The following is an 18,914-nucleotide window of genomic DNA, read 5'->3' on the forward strand; positions in this document are numbered from 1 at the left end:
CTGCCGCTAAGACAGAAGTTTTGCATAGCAGGATATAATGACGGAGCCGCTGGACAGCATGGACAGCTGCCAAGGCCAACTTCTCAACCGGAGAATAGCGAAGTTCAAGACCTATTAAGCCTTGGATCAAATAATAAATCACATGCTCGATGAGAGCATCGTCCTCTTGAACGAGAACCATACCAATGGTTGATTCTGCTGCAACGAGATATAAAAGGAAGTCTCTACCATAATTCGGTGGACTCAAAAGCGGGGTAGAGACTAATGCCTTTTTCAAAGCATCAAACGATCGTTGCGCAAAGTCATCCCATATAAATGGAACTCCTTTACGTAGAAAATGCATGAACCCTTTAGTGATCTCGGCATAGTTTGCTATGAACCGTCTTAAGAAATTAGCCTTCCCTTGAAGACTTTGAAGTTGTCGAATTGATGACGGGGGAGGCAACTAAACTATTGCCTCAACCTTGAAGGGATCAACCCGAATCCCTTCATTTGACACAATGAACCCTAACAACCGACCGGACGTAACCGCGAAAACGCAATTGTTGGGATTCAACCGGATTTTATAAAAACGACATCGTTGAAAACCAATCGAAGATGACTAGGGTGATCAGTTCTCTTTCGAGAACGAGTAGCGAGATCATCCAAGTATGCCTCGATGACATGTTTGATGTCATGGAAAGCATATGACATGGCCCGCTGAAAAGTGGCTCAGCATTTTTAAGACCAAAAGGCATCTTTCTATATGCAAAGGCACCCTAGGGACATATAAAGGCTGTCTTATGTTGATCTTCAGGACGGATAGAAATTTGATTATAACCCGAAAAACCATCCATGAAGGAAAAAATCTCATTACCTGCACACTCGTCGATAATCTGATCAATGAATGGCGTGGGGTAATTATCTTTCGGACAAGCCTTGTTTAAGTCCCTAAAATCGATGCATACTTGGATTGTTCCTTGCTTTTTATCCACAGGGACTGGATTAGAAACCCAATCAGTAAGAGGAACAGGGTATATGAAACCCGCCTTTAGCAGCTTCTCAACTTCAGCTTTAATAGCTGCTGCTTTCCTAGGGTTAACTGGCCGAAGCCTTTGACGAACCGGTTTGGCGTTCTCATACGTCTTGATCTCATGTTGAACTATAGAAGGATCAATGCCAGGCATTTCCTCATAAGACTAAGCAAATACATCTCGAAATTCCTTGAAAAGGTCGGTGTAAATTTGAATTTCTTCAGGGGAACACTCAATTCTGATGAAGAGATTCTCGATCACGTTAGGGTCCCTAGATATTTTTATAGGTATCGTTTTGGAAATCACCGACATATTACCTTCAGCAAGAATGTGTGCTGGAGCCAAAGGGTTTGACACTGTACAAACATCACTAGTGAAGAGCTCGGAGAATCTAGATTCTACTTCCTGCGATGGAGGAAGAAATTATGAACGATGGTGTAAGTCTTCCCAAGGTCGATCTATACCCATCATTGCTTCGAGGATTGCTTCTTCAGAAGGTAAAACTGAATCTAAGCAGTCCAAGGCAAAGGTATAATCAAGGCTCCAAGCTGGGGCCACATCACCATCTAACTCCTCTTCGGAAAAAGGAGCAGAGTGGTTGTCTGCAAAGTCTACGATAGACTGATATCTAAGCTCAGCTGCAGATATAGGGAATGCCATTCCATTCACTTATCCTTCAACTAATGTGGTCATAGGTGAAGGCAAGGTCCAAGGGTTTGAAAAATAACGAGTTCGAAAGAACTCTTCTCGAGGGGACTCCTTAGATGATGAAATGCCATTGATTTTAGCGAAAGGAGAGGGAAGATCAAAGGTACCCATCAATGAGGAATACATTCCCACTCCTAAATTCTCAGTAGGTGGGCGAGGGTTATCCACTAAAGGAACAGTAGAGTCAGAGCTTGCTTGAGGATCGACTGGACAATAATCCATTTGATCAACCTTAACGATTTTCCCCTCATGAGGAAAGAAAATGACATGAAACAGAGTCGAAACAACGGAGTCCATTTAGTATAACCAGTTCCTTCCTAATAGGAGATTATAGTCTAGGTTAGCATCTATGACTTCTACTTCAATATTGACGACCTTCCCCCCAACACATATAGGAAAGGCCAGGATAATCCCATGCGGCTTATGAGAATGACCATCAAATGCAGTCAAGACGGTGGGTGAAGGAACAGCTGAAGGTGATACAATAGCCTTCCAGCATGACATTGACATGACGCACATGGAAGCTCCTTCATCTATAACGGTACGAAAAATGTTGATTTTTCGGTATGTAGACTTTATTTGGAAAGCCATATGATGAGGGAGTCACCTTTTGACATTTAACATGTCAAAAGTGAGCACTAAAAAGTTAGTTGGATCGACTGCTCCAATCGCGGAAAGTAAAGCACTTCGTTGAGCCGGACACGACTGGAGAACCTCTAAAGAGGACATGGCGCATGGACTCTGAGCCAGATCCTCCACAATGGAGTAATTCTGGGTGGCCCTAGCATTAGGATTAATAGTCGCGCGTTTAGTGGAACCTTTCGGTATCCGTGGTATAGTCTCAACAGGGGGTCGCTCAATATGAAGGTCGGTATTTCCGGGAACAGTCTTGTCCTTGGAAGTTTTGGCTTCACCATAATGACGTGACTGAGTAGCCACATGGACGTTAGAACCCATCATGAAAACATTCGATGATTTTTCCCCTTCTTGGTTGCCCCCTGCAGAGGTACCAGGATTTGAACTCGCGCCAGCAAGAAGTTGCTGCCCTTGGGGAAAAGGGTTAGTTAACACAGCTTGAGAACTAGAAGTCCCTTGCTGTCCTAACAAGCGCTGAGCATCTTCAATCTTAGGGCAGAGATGAGTTAAATGGTCTCCACTGCAAAACTTGCATGAAAACTTGACTTTCTTTCTAGACTCATTTCTACCACCACCAGCGTTGTTGCCGGATTTATTTGCATCAAGCTTCCCATCCTGGTTCTTTTTCTTACCTCGTCCTTTCTTTTTCCCATTGGAATTTTGATTTCCTTTGGGGTTATCGGATTGGACGGCATTAATTGAAGAAGTTTGGGAAGCTGGGGGATTAGACGATGTGACTTGGTTGTTAGAAGTAGTTTGTAAGGACAACTGCTGCAATTGGTTCAACAAGTTCACGGTAGTTGTGTCTACCGACCCAACAATACCATCCGCGTGGGGACCTGGCTTCGACTTAGCTATGTCAACCTTAGACCCAGGAGCATCTGGCAAGTATTTTTGTAGGATCCCAGACTGAGAGTAGATCATTTCTAATTGCTGGGCCCTAAAAATGGCTTGCTCCTCAGAATAAACTCCAGACATGGAGACATCCTTAGAGATCTCGGGTTGTAAAGATTTCAAAAACCATTCGAGACGGTACTTTGAAGGGATTTCGGCTTTAATGAGCCTCTTTCTCCGTCTCCATTCCTGAATATGGTCAGAAATGTGAGTTGCGTTATCCTGACGAAAAGTGGCCAGAAGTTCAGTTCCGGCATCATAACGGACAGGCAACTGGAAATGATTTAAGAAAATATTGGCTAAGTCAGCGAAAGATGTAAAGCTTCCCCCTGGCAACTCTATATACCATTTGGCCGCATTACCAGTCAAGGTGCATTGAAAGAGTCTCAACCTAATCGAGTCATCGATAAGGGAGTTAGATGAGCACCACAAATGGAATGTGGTTACATGGTCGCCTGGGTCTTCACCGCTCTTCCCTTCGAATTTTGGAATGTCCGAAGGGAGTTTGGTTGGGACCGGAGGCCAGGCCGGATTGTATTTGATTGGGTCATTTGTTAACTTAGTGAGATCTGGCAAGTTCAACGTTGCCAGAAACGGAAGCCTAGGAGGACCTTGGGGATTCCACCCAGACTGGGTAGAACTCCCAAAGTTCTAAAAAGATTGTCCTAGATTTTGGGAGGCACCAGGCTGCCCGAAGTAACCAGTAGAACTAGCTGAACCAAAAGGAAAGTCTTGTGATCCAGCAAAATTCAGAGTTTGACCAACTCCAGCCGCAAAGCCTCCATAACCAGCAAAGTTTCCTCCTAAAGGATTATAAGGAGTTGATAATCTCTGATACGGATTCCAAGCCGAAGCTAAGGGAGGAATACTTTGAAACGAACTAACCGTGGAGTATGGCCTATTCCCTTATTGGCCGATAAACGGATTCCCAGTTCCCGTGCCACTAACCCCAGGGTTATTCCAACCTTGGAAAGGATTACTGCTTTTTCCTATAGAAGAAAAAGGCATGAATCTTATCGTCGGGTTGGAATGTGGTATATGACCACTTCCAAAAGGAAAACCCTGGAATGAAGTCGATCTTCCCATCATGGACGTAGCGGCACTAAACGGAACCGATGGAATACCTTGTGAGTGGGTGCAAAATGGGAAGAATCCAGTACCAAAAGCATTGGTTTGGGCATTTCCACTCGTGGACAGAATGGAGGTAGACCCAACTAAATATGTGCTAGCAAAAGATCCAAACAAGGAAGCAGAGGAGATGGAAATCGTTCCTCCCCCTTGCACCGATGTTGGAGTTTGCATAGTCGTAGCACTTGTAGAAGCCATGCTTCCAGTAGTGGTCATCGATGGTAAGCGCGTAGTGTAACCTGGACTTGACGGTCTATGCGTCGGAGTCCCAACGTATTGTAATACGTCTGGATGACTAGATGGTAGTGGAGAGTTTGGAGCCGCTAACGACTCGCAGAGTTCTTCTACCTCTATGTTATTCTTCGTTTGAAAGAGAACTCGAGAAAGGACTGGAGTGTCCCTCTCTTGTTCGGAAGTGCCAGGCCTTGCTTGAACGCTAATGTCCCCGAGAGGAGGATCAATCCCTAATGCATCAACTAGTGTGGGACGGAACCCACTGGTAGTATTACCTCTGCGCCTTCTAGGAGAAGGCTCTAAACTTGGTGGTGAAAGACCACGAAGTCTTTGAGATCGTTTGGGAGATCTGTCAGCCACTTTGAATTTCTTGTTATGATCTAACTAAAGACTCAAAAAATTGAAAGCTAGGCCAACTAAGAGCACATAGCACACACTAAAAGTCCCTAAAGATAATAGCCAGTCAAACAACTTCCAAGTATTTCCACTCCGAGTGATTAGGACCGGACACCAAAATACAAGAAAGTGAATTAAGGGGCCTTCCGAAGATAGTCTGGGATGATGAGGGCCCAGTCCTATCAGCGAAGGTATCAGAGGAAGTTACACTGACCTCCTAACAATAGCCTGCGCCGGTGCAAGCCCCCAAGCTTCGCAAGGGTGCCCTCCAGTAGTACTGTCGAGAGTGATGCAACGTCGACCTCAAGTGCCACAGGATTCCCCTCCGCAGCCACTTGTGTAGATCCCTAGGAGTAGCAACTATGGATACCAACTCGTCGCAGAATCCAGGCAGAACAGTCGTGAGGTAAGTTCAGACAAGTAGGAGAGGGGGTATCTCTCTTCCCTGTCTTCACAGAACCTCGTGCTTAACTCCCAGATCCGGAGCTTTCCTGGTCTTCCTAGCACTATTGGATTTTCTCTCGTTATTCAGACTCCTACGTTTGACGTTTAAATGGCCTTGGAGAGTTAACTTTCCACTCGCCTAATCCAAGGCCCTAAAATCCTAAACTTGTTGGTGTAACTGACTTAAACAAAAAGTTTTAGTGAATTTTAGTTAGCGCTTGATTTAAAAATAGGCTGTTCTTTAAGTCACGGGATAACGGAAGTGAAACTAGTGGTGTTTTTTTTGACGCAAAAGAAATTAATAAAAATTAACTACATGCACATGCACTTTTTCGTTTTTCGATGAAGAGCAATTTCTATAGGGTTTAGAGGAACTTCTAATAAAACAAAATTTTCTTTTCTTTTCGTTAATTCATGCTTCACACTCACAAAAGTTAACAAAGCTATGTATGCCTAAAAAGGTATGCAAATCTATCCTAATGCAATAAATATATGCCGATGCAAGATTCGAAACTACTCTAAAACAAAAAAATGAAAGTTGCTTGCTTATCAATATTTATCTTGCCACTTAAAATGTCTAGATGGAATATGAGATGCTACCATTCATTTTGTCTAAACACTAAAAACAAGTTCTAAGACAAACATAAAGCACTTTCATTCACTAAAAGGAAACCAAATGAAAACCAAGTTCAAGAAAGCAAAACTAAGTTTTTCAAAAAGATTTTATTCAAAAACAACAACAAAAAAGTCTTTTCAAAAATGCTCTCAACAATACTGAAACTTTGTGATTGAAGAATAGGCAATCAAACACTTTTGTAAGTTGACACCACACAATGGATGAAAACTCAACAAAAATAAATGTGTTTAAAAGTGCTCTTAACAATCAAAAGCAGCAATGAAAGCTTTGGCAACAATAACCAAAAAGATAAAAAAGACAAACTTCAAGAAAGTGTCAATCAAAAACTTTCATGAAACAAAGAAGCGGATGGTCACAAAAGCGGTTTTTGTCAAGCAAACAAAAAGTCACCAAAAGCAATATTTGACACGGAGATTGAGATCAATCTCCCTACCCTGATGAATCAGAGCAACCAAGATTCCAAACAAGAAATCTTGCATGCTTGAACAAGAAAAGATGACGCTTGCAACAACAAAAACAAGACCAATACTCCTTATAATCAGAGAGAATTTGGAACAAGATGCTCGCTGTAAAAACAAAAACTGATACTGGAAAGTGACTGTTTCAGACTGACTCAAACTACCAGACAAACCTTCAGAGACAAAAAGATTTACCAATCTTGAAAATTGCAAGATATACGCGACTGTACTTATGTACAGATTGCGTGTATACGCTACTGTAACTAAGGAAACCTGCGTATACGCGGGTTCACTTAAAGAAACATGTGTACATATGCCTCTGTAACTAAGAAAAATAGCGTATATAAAAGGTTTCAAGAAAAATAAAAAACAAACTGAAGAAACTGGCAAAACTTCAAATTCAAGAACAGACCAGACAGTAACAGCAAGCAGACAAGGCAGCTGAGCCCTGATTGGCTTGAAAACACCCAAACTAGGAACAACAAGAGTGTTGTCCCCAGCGGAGTCACCAATTCTGTTGGAGGGAAATGTTCCCCTAGGGATTTTTGGGTTGAAACCCTAGCAGACTGAAAGTTATCTATTCAAAGAAACACACATTCACACAGCCATTATGCTATTATAAGCAAATTCTATTGTAAGGGGTACGTACCTTAGGTCCTATGTTTGAGAAGGCCCTTAGGGTCCAACCACTTCTTGGAGTTCCCTTCTTCTCTTTTGTCCTGCAAAACAACCAATTCCAAAGAACACAGTAGTATATGGACAAAACCTTATAAAGAAACCATCTTCATGTTATAAATAAAGGTAGTTAGTTATGAAATCCAAACAACCATTTACATATGAATTCTAAACATGAATATCATAAACATAAAGAAGATTTATATCGCGAACCAAGACATGTGTTTCTTTTATTATAGACAAATAAAGTACATAAAAAGGAATAATTTCACCTGAGTCACCTTCAGAAGGCTCCAAGCAAAGCTTCCTTCCGGATCCGTTCCAGCCTCAAGCCTTTAACAAACTCCTTCCATGACTCACTCCATGATGTCATAAATGGTGGATGAACATCAACACACAAGGAAACAAGGGTTTCCTGTACAAATGGGGAAGTGCAGAAGGCACAAGGGACTTCAGACCTGGTAAGGGGAAAAATTTCAGCATAATAACCTTTCTCTCTCTTCTCTCCTCCTTTAGGCCTTCCCTTTGAGGTCTTTTTATACCTCTCCCAAAGTAGTTTTTTAGTTGGGAGTTGGTTGGGAATAGTTGGGCCACGGGCACTAACAGGTGATCAATAGGTAAAACCCACGATCTCCGCCCGAAAATAAGGAGTTTTATATTTTTTGAAGTGTTTTAATACATATACGCGGTTGGGTATACACAGACCCGCGTATACACATGTTTAACTCAGGGCAATGTCACGTATAAGGGATAAAACAATGTTTTTTAAATTTTAGGACCAGGTCTGGAAGGAGGGGTTGCCCTAGGCCATGAGTGCAGCATCACAAACCATAAGAGTGAGATTTGGAGCTATAACACTTTGGAAGAGTTGTTGGAGCATATGTTAGGCACAACTATGATATATATGTGACATAGTGTGGGACCCAACATGCAGATAATCTTATGTTCCATGGTAGGTTCAAGCACATTGAGATTATATATCAGTATATCTAGGATATGGTGTAGAAATGAGAAATGAGACTCCATCACATTTTGGTTGATGAGCAGACAAACAATTGGATCCTTGTGTTGCAACATGTAAAGTTGTGGTTGACCTGATATTCTCTAGGTGTCATGCGCTATGACCAAGACTAACAATCGTAAGCCTAGTGAAGGAACTGATGAGAGGGGTTCATGGATAATTGAGACACTGAAATATTCTCTTCCTCCCTTGTTTGAGGTCACAGGGAGAGGAAGTGAGATAGAGAGCTCTTGGGGTTGAGGGAACTCTGGACAATAGGATAGACTGTGATCCTTAACTTATATGGTAAGTAGTATCCTGCCTATTATCACTATAGGGTGTATGATCCTTGTCACTTGTGGCAAGTGAGTATCTCCCCCTACCATCAAGTCTAGGAATTGAAAGAGTATACCCTAGTATGCATCCTACCCATAAGTTGGGCTTTTTGGGGTTTCCACCCATCTAGCGAATGGGTGAGGAGACTTGAGATAGATTGTGATCCTTACCATTTATGGTAAGTGGTATCCTACTAAAGTAGTGGTATGTAGGTGTTCTAGCACTAACTCTTGAGGGTCGGGATGGGGAGATCAACAAAAAATATGATTAACTGTGATCCTTACCTCTCATGGTAAGTCGTATCCTTCGTATTATTGGAAAATAGGATAGACTATGATCCTTATCTCTCATGGTAAGTGGTATCCTGCCTATTGTCAATGAGATATATAGGGTGGTAGATTAATCTCTCCTATTGTCCATGTATGGGGTAGTAGCTGGAGCTCCCCTATGTTAATTTTTATTCTTTAGATCGAGACATCATTGTTCAGTTGATGATCAAAGGAGACAAGTTATGTTGATATATGATAAGATGGATGCCTTTTTGAGATAGCTGAGACGAAGGTTATGATATTTGACATAGAGGCTAGTAGGGTTTGGAGGATTGATCTCCCTTACCTTTGGTTGTCTATTACTCTTCATCTATGAGATGAGGCGAGATCTAATGATGATGTAGCTGCCAACCTTCTAACATAAATGGAAATTCCTCCCTAGCTGAGAGGGAGTGTTGAAATTGGCATCCAAGGAGAAATTCCCATTAAGCCCCTCCCTGCATTTGATCTGAAAATTTAATTAGGCAAAAGAAATATTGATGATGCTAAATCTGGCTCCAATTTATAAAGGAAAAATATTATGAAAAAGGGAACTTGAATTCCCCTATAAGAATATGTTTAGGTCATCCATCAAAGATTCATGTCGGGTTGTTGCAACAATCATGACATTTTGCATATGGAAACCACTTTATATACCTAGGCAATATTATCATCCAAAGGTAATTTCAGATCAAATAGCTTTTGAGGCATTCATATTTCTTCGTGATTTGGGCAAGAATTAAATGATCCTCTAAGGAAGATGAACTCAGTTCCATGGTATATATTTGGCATCTTCTATGAATGACGAAATTACCTCTTGAATAAAATTTTGTGGTGAAAATACGCATATGCTTGATTCATATATGTCTTTGTGGCTCATGTTGAGAATAAAACTCGCATTAAAGGACAATAAACTCACATATGTTCACTATATGGTAACTGTGGCTTGACATATCTATTTTTTGTGGTGGCTCATTTACATGCCTTCGTGGCTCACTCTGTGGTATGATATATAACTCATAATTGTAATCTTTGTTGAGGCTCAAGTCTATGGTATAACCTTTGTGCATGCATAAGTATCTCCTATGGTATGACTCTATATTTCAACTTGTATTTCTCTATGGCTAAGCTCGTATTTCCCTGCGGTGTGAATTTGAGGTAGGCCACATATATTTATGGTTCATATGTCATTGCATTATGCTACATATTGGTCAATGTGGTTAACATTTGATATAATATGACAATCACCTTGAATGTGGCAATTCTACTTTACATAATAGTGATTCAAATACATATTAGTGACCTTAATATTTTGATAACAATGACACATGATTATTCTTAACCCTTGATGCATGATGGCAGTGATGTGTTCTTTATACAGGATGGAAATGAGCATGACCTATATTATATATAGAAATAACCTATTTGAATGTTATTAACAACTGATACATGATAACAATGTTGACACTTGACAATAATGTATTAGCGGTTCTCTTATGATATAGTGATATTGACTTTGTTCTTACAGTGATATGCTCTCATGATGATAGTGCTACAATAACCTTACTCTTGATACATGTGACAAAAATTTGTGTGACAGTAACCCTTATCTTATGATATGTGATGGCAGTAAACCTACCTAGCAATGACAATGACACTATGACGACTGTATGGAAGTGAACATTAATCTTGATGTTAGTAAAATTGTTGACAGTCACATATGGTATGTATGCTGGAACCTTGACATTAGAGGTATCTTTGATGTAGCAGTAACCCTACATATACATTGATGATAATGCACCTTTGACACTGATTAAAATGCTTCTTTGATAGTGATAACAATGCTTCTGTGACTGATGTTACATTATATCTATGGAAGATGTGATATTGTGATATGACAATAGTTCTCTTAAACTTGTCTCGTTCAGTTCACAAACATAGTTGTGTACTGACTTGGGCTAGCCCTAAGAAGCCTCATTGTTCTTTATATATTAGTTGAACAATTGATGAATATATAATAGAATAAAAATTTGGTTGGGTTTTCCCCCTTGTTGGGTTTTTCCTTGGTCTGTGACCTAAATCCTAGTGTCTTTGTTGTGTGTGCTTTTATTCTATTGTTCCTTTCTATTCCATTGCATTGTTGTTTATTGTTATCTCTACGCAATTACTAATGATGATATGATATGGGGTGAATTTTATATGGAAAAATGTTATGTGAAATTGATGAAAAGTTCATAAGTGTAATTATCTACAATAGAGAATAATCATGCCCTAAATATTATCATCTTGAACCTTGACATAACCCATTATAGATTTATCATGACCTTTCAATTTTAGAAAACCTAAAATCATGACTTCATAGACTTTTAAATGCAATTGATATTCCTGCTTTTGTTTTCTTCTCTAGACCTTCCTATTGTTAGGGTTCTCCTTCATGGAAGATTCCATCTTGTACCTACAATTGCGAGCTATGTGCCCATATTTATGGAATTTTTAACATTCAATGTTGGGTCTAAATAATGGACAAAACGACATATACTTTTTTTTGGCAAAGTCATTTTGAAATTTGTCTTGCGATCCTACAAACTTGCTTCTAGGGTTTCAATAATGTCTTTGATAATCATCCCTGTCACACATTCTGCAATCCCTAGCCTTATGACTGAAGTTGGAACATGAACAACAATAACCATTAAACCTACAAGGATACATGGACGAGATGTTTTATCTTGATGATCTTTTGTAGATATTCTTTCTTAGAAGAGGTACAACCTTTTGTTGATCCTTGTCCTCGAAATCTTTCAACATTACTTCTTGGAGCTGCAAACTTTTTAATCTTCTTCTATCCTTCATTTCAATTTGGCCTCTGAGAGATCCTACTATCAAGATTCTCATCAATCTTGCTTTATAGGGACTTGAATATTTTTCCTTCATCGCATGGAGATTCACTGACTTCTTTTGCCTTAATCTTCAGTTGAGTAATGCCATTATTCTTCCTTTTTTCATCCAAAAATTTCTCCTTCCTAAGCTTATCAATTTGAGTTAGGGCATCATTAATTTCTTTTTTATTTTTACCAACTTCATCTATGTACCTCTAACCATATTTCCCTAATTGATTTGTCTGGTCTTTTTAGTATTTCCAAAAATAGTTAATTTTTAATTTTGAAACATTAAATTCACATTAACACTGAATTACATGAACAACAAACAAAACCAATTAAAAATACACAAACATCAAGTTAGTAGACCACATATTTTTAGGTGGAAACCCTTCCAGGAGAAAAACCACTAAACACTTCTTAATATTTGTATTTAATGATTTACATCAATAGGAAGCTCCAAATTCCAAATTTATCAGCTCCAATTGAAAGGACGCTTGATGCAAGAGCATCTCATTTTTTGTATTTATGTATTTATTTAATTTGGAGAATCTTAGAAAATTCTATATTTTATGGAGACTTCTAGAATTTGTTAGAGATTAATAGTTAGGATAGATTCCTAGAATTAAGAGGATTTATCTCAACTTCCTACAAATATCCAGTAAGGAGTTTTCTCTTTGAGGAATTCAAGAATTTTCTTCCTCTAGAATAAATAGCCATGTAATTAATTTGTAAACCCAAGTTTTTAAGAGAAAATAAATTAATACATGTTATGTTTGTTTTTGAGAAAGTTTTCTTCCTCTCAGCTCTGCATCAAACTTTTTTGCAAGGTCTAATCTTTTTGAGTTTTAAATTATCATATTCCCCTTTAGGAAATATTTCTTTCCAAATATGTGCCATAACCAAGTCCCTAACTTCAAAATCCGATTGTCTTCTTTTGGAATCTACTCTTCATTTATACTTGCTACTGCTTTCTTGTAATTGTTGCTTGACTCGGTCCTATATTTCCTACATACTGGCTGCAAAATATTCACCATATGAACTTCTAAATTATTTTTTTCTAAGGTTCCTTAACTCATAAATTCCTCTTGGATGCATTCCATAAACAATTTGGAATGGATTTAATCTTGTGCTTCTGTTAGGTGAGTTGTTATATGAAAATTCTGCCTGAGAAAGTACCTGATCCCATTGTTTGGGATGTTCACTTACAAAAATCCTCAAGAATATTTCCAAGACTTCTATTTACCACATTTGTCTGACCACGAGTCTGGGGATGATATGTTGAACTAAATATGATATTGGTTCCTAAATTTTTCCATATAGTTCTCCAAAAATGGCCCACAAACTTGGTGTCTCTATCAGAAATAATACTTGTAGGTAATCCATGCAATCTAACTATTTATTTGAAGAATAAGTTTACTATGTTAGTTGCATCCTTTTTCTTTTTACAGGCTATGGAGTGTACCATTTTTGAGAATCTATAAACAACAAAAAGTATTTAGTCACTTCCTCTTTGTGTTTTGGGCATTCCTAGTACAAAATTTGGGCTTACAAAGTCCTATGGTGGATTCGGTATTGGCAAGTGTTCTGACTTCTTCCTTTTTCATATTGAAATATGATGCAACTTTAAACATATTTTCTTACATCTGTTTGTAGGTGAGGCCAATAATATAATGCTTGTAATTGTGCTAGTGTTTATCTTGCCCAAAATTACCCATTAAGCCTCCACTATGTTTTTCTTTTAATAGATTTTCTCTCATCGAACATCTTGGAATGCATAACTATCTTCATTTGAAAAAAAGTCCCTCCTGTATCATGTAATCTAACCATGGAGTTCTATCTCTGCTTACATGATTTTTAGAATCTACATAAGCTTCTTTAAATCTGGATCATCTTTATACATATCTTTTATCTCATCAAATCCTAAGACATTCACTTGGAATTCTTGCATAATTAAGTTGATCCTGCATAGTGCATATGATAATTTATTTGAATGCCCAATTTTATGCTTGATAATGAATTTAAAATTTTGTAATAATTCAATCCATTTGACATGTCTATGACTCAATTTTGTCTGATTGTTGATATATTATAAATCATGATTATCTGTGTAGAGGATGAACTCTTTTGGCATAAGATGATGTCTCCATTTTTTTCAAGCTTGTATGATGACATAGAATTATTTATCATAAGAAGGTATTTTTTCTTGGCTTCATTGATTTTTTCATTGTAGTGGGTGACTGGTCTTCCTTTGTGACTTAAAACAACTCCTATTGCAGTTCCACTAGTGTTAGTCTCGACCTGGAACAACTTGTTGAAATATGGCAATGCTAAAATAGGTTTTTCTATAATATTTTTCATTAATAATTTGAAACTTTTATTAGCTACTTCTGTCCAATGGAATGGTTGATATCTTTCTTTGATGGTTTCTACAATTGGATCACATATACCACTCCAATTTTTGATAAATTTTCTATAGAAACTTTCCAATCCATGAAAAATTCTTACCTCTGAAATGGTTCTTGGAGTTGGCCAATTGATTCATTCACTTTCTCCTGATCCATATTTAAGGCCCCCTTGGAAATCACAAAACCCATGTACAATAATTTTGTTTTCATGAAACTACACTTCTTTAAATTGATTAACAATTTTTCTTGTTGTAACTTCTTCAAAACCATCCTAATATGTTTCAAGTGTTCTTTTTTTGATTGAATGTAAATTAGTATATCATCAAGATAAACTATGAAACTTTTTCCAATGCATTCTTTTAAAACCTCATTCATTAATCTCATAAATTTACTAGGAGCATTGGTAAGTCAAAGGGAATTACCAACCATTCATATAAACCATTATTAGTTTTAAATGTTGCTTTCCATTCACTACCTTCTCTGATTCTGATATGATGATATCCACTTTTTAAAGCTATTTTAGAAAAATTTGCAACACCACTTAAACAATATATGAGATCATCAATACGAGGTAATGGAAACTTGTACCTGATTGTGATTTTGTTGATTGCTCAAGAATTTGTACACGTTCTCCATCTGCCATCCTTATTTGGAGTTAACATTGTTGGAACAACACACAAACTTAAGCATTCTTGGATGAGACCCTTATCCAACAATTCTTTCACTTGATTTTTAATCTCTTCATTCTCCCTTGGAGTCATTCTGTAGGCTGCTTTCTTTGGAAGGCTGGCACCTAGAATGAGATCAATATGATGGTTGTTACTTTTAATGAGAGGAAACTTATTAGTAAATTCATCCAATACAATATTAATGAATTCATTCAACATATTTTTAATTTCTTCCGGAAGATCATTCAGATTTGTGCTTGTGAGGACTACCTTTGTCTTACCAATCAATGCAAACTTTTTTTCCTCATGCTTGATTTCTTGAAGGAGCTCTTTTCCACTAAGTAACATTACCTTGGATTTGTCTTCTTCTGGTTCTTTTTCATCCTTCAAAGGCAAGAGTACATGCTTTTCTCCATCCTGTTCAAAAGTATAGGTGTTTCTCCTTCCCTCGTGTATTGCTTTCCTATCATATTGCCATGGTCTTCCAAGAAGAACATGACAAACATACATAGGCATAACATCACAAATAAATTTATCTTTATAGCATCCTATTTGAAACTCCACTTCACATTGCTCATTACCTAGTATTTGATGTCCCTTTTGCAACCACGAGATTTGTAGCGAGTAGGATGTTTAGTTTTCCTTAAATTTAAAATTTCCACCAACTCTGTGGATAGTAGATTATCAATACGCCCACTATCAATAATGACTTTACAACATTTTCCTCCTAATTTATAGGCAATTTTGAACAATGTTTTCTTTTGTGTAGGTTCCTTTACTTCTTTAGGAGATTTTAATAAAATTGTTTTCATCGTTAAGTACTCACTAGTTTTAGGTGAATTTTCACGTGTAGAGGATTGTACACTTTATGTATGAGTTTGTGCCATATGGATGATACCCTTAATAGAAGATATTTCTAGATATTCATCATATTTATGACCAAATTTATTACATGTATAACATCTTACCACAAAAGATCTACCTCTACCTCTTTGATATGTTCTTCATCGTCTGAAATATCCTCTTGATGATGATTATTCTTGATGTGAACTACTGCCTTCTTCTTTTTGAATGGGAAATATTCCACTTGAATATCCTCTGCTTGATTGTCCTCTACTTGATGGTCCTTTACTTGATTGTCCTCTACTCCTTACGGTACTTCGTCCTATTCATTTTTGACTCTGCTTCCTTGTCAATTTTTCTTCGATCTTGAGGGCTATTTGACACGATTCTTCAACAATTTTCAGAGACAAAATATCCAATTCATCTTGTAATTCAAGTCATAGGCCATTAATATATCTAGCTAACTTTCAATCATCTACTTTTGCATGACCGAACTTTATACCTAATCTATAAAATTCTTCTGTATATTCTTTTACATACATGAATTTTGGCTTGAGTTTTTTCATAGGTCGAAAAAGATTTAACTGATAATCTCGAGGAAGAAATTTACCTTTGAGCTTGCCTACCATCCGATCCCAACTTGCGATCTTCGCTTTGCCTTTATTTCTTTGTTCAGCTTGCACACTATCCCACCATAATGCAACATGTCCTTTTAATCTAGTTACCGTGAACTTGACTTTGTTATCTTCAGCTACATTTTCATAGTCAAAATATTTATCCATGGAACTGATCGAGTTGATTAGTTCTTCAGGATTAAATTTCCTTCATACATAGGCATTTCCAATCTAGGCTTTTTGTTTAATCCTGTGATCATCTTGACCATTTTCTCTTATGTAGTTTCTTCTTCAACTTTAGCTTCTTCTTTTGAGGTTGGTTTTGCTTCGCTGATATCACCAGTGCCGACGTCTCTTTTGCGTGTTGTCTCCAATGCATCTAATCTCGTTAGAAGATGTCTTACTTCATCAAGTAAGACTTGGTTAGTAGCTAGTATTCCTTGACCAATTCCAACTCCCCTGTATCCTCTAGCTCTATGTGTCATCTTTATCTTTTTAATCAAAATAAGAAAATAATTCTTTAATTCCTTGAAAATCTTCTTTAATAAATAACCAAAATACCTACTTTTTAATATAAACACTTCACCTTGGAATGTGTTAGGTTCCTATACCAATAGGAGTCATAATTTTGAATGACTAAGGTTAACCCTTGTAATATTGTACATACCTTTTCTTTCTGCAATTTTTTTCCATATTAAAATTTAAAAAATGTAAAGAGGGTATATCCTAAAAGAAATATCAAAGGAAAATAATAAATAAGAGGTGGTAAAAAAATTAAAAACATATCAACCCTAAAAAACAAAAAGAGACCATGAAAGTATGCAAATTTAAATGCCACTACTATTTACTTTTATGCACAATAGTGATTGTGTGCAGCTTGTTATTCATGCCACAATCCATGGTAATCAAACTATTTAATCTTGGTTATTTCATGCTTTGAATTTTATGTTTATAGTTAGAGAATAGAATCTGACCAAACAGTTTAATCTTGGTAGATCATTAGATAAGTAGAGAAAATAAAAGGAGCTCATCAATTTAATCTAAGCCCTTGGATGATATAAGGTTATAATTAGATAGGCTACTTTTCAAAAGAAAAGGTAGGATAAGGGTTTTATAGCCTAAATGCACCCAAATAAATGAAGAAAAATGTTAGGGTAAGTAGAAGAAAGGTTGTTGAAGTATAAAGTTGATTGGATCAAAACATATGCATCATGCTTAGACACATATTTCAATATGTATGATCAATTATGGAAGAAAAAGCAAAGGTTTGCAAGTTAATGTGATTAACTCCTCCTCATTCATTTTTACCCTTACTTACTAATTCCCTATCCACAAATATGTTCTAGTACTTTAAATCCTTCAAGTCAAAGAGGCTCAGAGCATTTCTCTGACTTTTGGTGGGACTGGACCCTCGGCTTAATGAATTAAGGACATCAAGTGTTAGAATCCCTTCGTAAGATTTATTTTCCCTTCATTACCCTAATAAAACCCCTTTTCTTGAGGATAAACTTCATTTGCCTAGGAAAAGTAAAGCACCCCCCATGTTAAATTCTATTTCATTCAAAAAACCCACAAAAGTGTTTTATCCTAGGTTTCAAATGTATGAGAATAAAATGCACAAATTTTACATTATGCTAAGGGTATGCTCACTCCACTCATTTCATATTAATTTTTAACTTAATTATATAAATCCCCGATATACCTTTCCCCGTATATTATATAAATCCCTAAATAAATATCCCAACCCTTAGTTTTAATTTAAACTATACCATTTACCCCATATCCCGATGAATAGATAAATCTCATCATTAAACCCTACTCGATTGATTAAACCCATGATTAAGTCTTAATTAATCCCAAACCACCAAAGATTGAAGCCCTGGGTCCCCTCGAAGCCCATGTTCTTATCACTCGCGCACCTCCCTCGCCTGATTGTTGTCCAATCACTGTCTCCCTCATCTGACAGTCCACAACCATATCGGTTGCACCCAATAGCTGACCTTTACCCGCCTGATAAGGTGGTTTTCCCCGGCCCCTCGACTGCTACGTGTCGAGTACCAGAGTAGATCAAGTGACCCCTCCGAAATACCACTCCCTCCACAAAAGAGATGTGATGACCTAGGAAACTGCCTCCCCGCTCAACCCAATAAACCACCTACTATTCATTCATAAAATTGCCCGCCAAAAAGTTACCATTGCTTAATAAAAAGGCTGAGAAGTCCTTTTTCATTTTTTTCACTTGAGCTCTTTGAAAACCTCTGCAAACCAATGCGACACCTGTAAAACTGAAAACTACCAATTAACCCCATTTCAGTCCTCAAAGAAGCTGTGGAGACCACCCTCAAAGATCTCAGAGCCCTTTAAACCTTCTGCTGTCATCCAAAACACATTTGTGAACGAATTACCAGACACCCTTTCAAAATTTGAAAACGTTCACTCTTAAAGTGCTTTAATTAAGTAAAATTAATTGAAAAATACTTTCAAGTTAACACCACATACCCAAGCCCTTCTCAAAGTTTCCAAATCGCCTTCCAACCCTTTGATACAACCCTACACTACCAAATTCAAATCCATAAGAACTGAATTATGGCTGCCCCTATCGCAATGGATGTCAGACCTATCACAACTCCCCATCTGG

This window comes from Pinus tabuliformis, chromosome 5_1 (genome assembly GCF_031772625.1).
Source record: "Pinus tabuliformis cultivar Carrire ecotype Pingquan chromosome 5_1, CPIR1, whole genome shotgun sequence".
NCBI lineage: Eukaryota > Viridiplantae > Streptophyta > Pinopsida > Pinales > Pinaceae > Pinus > Pinus tabuliformis.